Source organism: Chrysochloris asiatica, unplaced genomic scaffold (genome assembly GCF_000296735.1).
Source record: "Chrysochloris asiatica unplaced genomic scaffold, ChrAsi1.0 scaffold00442, whole genome shotgun sequence".
Taxonomy (NCBI): domain Eukaryota; kingdom Metazoa; phylum Chordata; class Mammalia; order Afrosoricida; family Chrysochloridae; genus Chrysochloris; species Chrysochloris asiatica.
In genome coordinates, this window is record NW_006408960.1 from 1,241,852 (window position 1) to 1,243,818 (window position 1,967).

Here is a 1,967-nt window from a genome sequence, read left to right on the forward strand (position 1 = left end):
CAGGGGCTCTGCCCCCCATACCACTGCTGCTGTGAACTGGTCCTGAAGGGGCTGATCTTTTTTAGTTTTTTTTATAAGTTTTTATTGTGACTTGAGTGATAGTTTACATGGGAGAACATTAGCTTTACATTCATCCTATCGTATTTCGTTTCACTGCAATGATTACAATGTCCTCCATGCATCATCAAATAACCAAAGGGTACAAAGGGCTGATCTTTTAGGAGGAGAACATTGAGTGATTCTCCATTGAGAAATAACCCTGTCACAGAAATTATATGAACCCAAAATCCAAATTTGATTTTGCACCTAACAAAATTTTTTGATGACCATTCCACTTATCAGACCTTTATAGAGACTGGCTTTCTTGAAGATTTGGAGATTCTTCAGACAGTGACAATGGCTGTTTCCTCAGCTGGTAGCACACCAGCAAAACCCACTGTGTAAAAATTAAATTGAACTAAATTCCGCCACAGCCAGCAGTTATTTCCTGAATGTTCTCCTGGGGATCTGTGGGTAAAGTACAGGCAGCCACTTAAACAAAAGCCATATAAGAATTTTGATCTATCTGACCTCTTAAAAGCCAAGAATCAACATATGAGGAGAAATGGCAGGATACAGTATCAAAGACTCCGCTAATCAGAAGAAAAGAGCCAAGGGGGTCCATAGTCAGTCAGTGAAGCAGCACAATCCCTTGATGAAACGTGAAAAAAAACTTTCATCCATGAAAACTGCAGGATTATTTTGAAACAGCACTGTATATGATTTCCTTGCTCTGATGAAGATCAGTTGTTAGACCATGCTGAGGGATAGACAGTCTGTGGCAGGCAGTGGGCATTGTAAGTTTCCATTTTCATCCAGAACATTTTTGAGTTTCAAGTTTGATCATAACACTATAATGAAAGTCTTAGATCTTTGATAGTAGCAAATGTGTTATGAAAATATCAAGATCAGAGGCCTGTTGCATTTGAGTGTGTGTCTCTTCAAGCCCTACCTTTTTCAGGTGTCTTAAGGAAATGCAGGGAAGCTGTGATGTGTCTGAAGAGATAGCTCTTTGCACAGATGAGAACGTGGAGAGAAGCACAAGTTTGTACTGTAAATGCAGTTACAAATTTGTAAGCAGATGGACCTTGTCAGTCTTTAGGCTAACTAGTTTCAGTTGCTTTTTTTGAGGACATTCTTTCTGTGTGATTGTGCATTTTACTTTGCATTCTGGTCAAGAAAAGTGTCTGAGTCATCTTGAATTAGCCACCCATTAGAGTGATTGCAATAGTAGTTTGCTTACACGGACATTCTTTAAACCAAAACAAAAAACCTTAAAATACACAATTATTAAATCAACAAGTGTGCTAAAGTACCACAGGGTCAAGATTGCTGGTCACCTGCTTTGGTGGTAGTTTGCACACTTATCTGCTTCTGACTACTTGGACTCTCTTAAGCCTCCTCTACTTAGTATCTTGTTAAAGGGTTTTATTTAGAAACAGCATCTGCAATTCATGTTCAAAATGAACTCTTGGCGCTTCATTAAAGGACAAGGTCTGCGATATGGAGAGGGGTTGAGTTAGATGGATGTGATCGTCGCTGTTGTTGTTGTTAGGTGCCATTGAGTCAGTACTGACTTATAGCAACCCTATGCACAACAGAACGAAACACTGTCCGGTCCTGGGCTAACCTCACAATTGAAGTGACGTTAGTGTGATACTGTCACTGAATTGTGCCGTATGTAGCCAGTAAACCAGTGAGACAGCTAGCGAGAGGCCTGGAGGCTGGGACCCCACTGCTACTTTGGTCATGTCTTTACCATCCTGCCTCCAACCCTTTTTAGTATTATTAAGTGACTTTATTGTTGTGAGAATTTCTTATTATAGTGGAAATATGTATGTAAAACTGATATTACACCTCAATGCTAATATGTGGAAACGGATGACATATTAGGTTCCAGTTTGCAGTTGTTGTTGTTGTTGTTGTGT

The 1,967-nt window shown here is 39.8% G+C and overlaps 1 pseudogene; it reads left to right on the top strand.

Moving 5' to 3' along the window:
- The window catches only part of LOC102842102, an 18,591-nt pseudogene extending 17,675 nt beyond the window's left edge, over positions 1-916 (top strand).
- Positions 917-1,967: the final 1,051 nt, after the last annotated feature.